The following is a 236-nucleotide window of genomic DNA, read 5'->3' on the forward strand; positions in this document are numbered from 1 at the left end:
CCTTCCCCAACCCTGGCGCTCCCCCCACCGGCAGCAGCATCACCTCACCTCCAACAGGGTTTCCTCATTCGCTGAAACCCCGGTCTTTATGGAGTTCCGAGCCACCCTAATCCCAGAGTAAGTGTGTGTGTGATTAGGCCTGCCACCAGCGCCTGGGAGGTCGACCGGCCGTCTTTATAAGGAGATCGCCGGAGATTGAGCGAGGGAGCGTGTGAGAGGATGGCTAGCGAAATAAT

This window comes from Penaeus monodon, chromosome 27 (assembly GCF_015228065.2).
Source record: "Penaeus monodon isolate SGIC_2016 chromosome 27, NSTDA_Pmon_1, whole genome shotgun sequence".
Classification (NCBI taxonomy): domain Eukaryota; kingdom Metazoa; phylum Arthropoda; class Malacostraca; order Decapoda; family Penaeidae; genus Penaeus; species Penaeus monodon.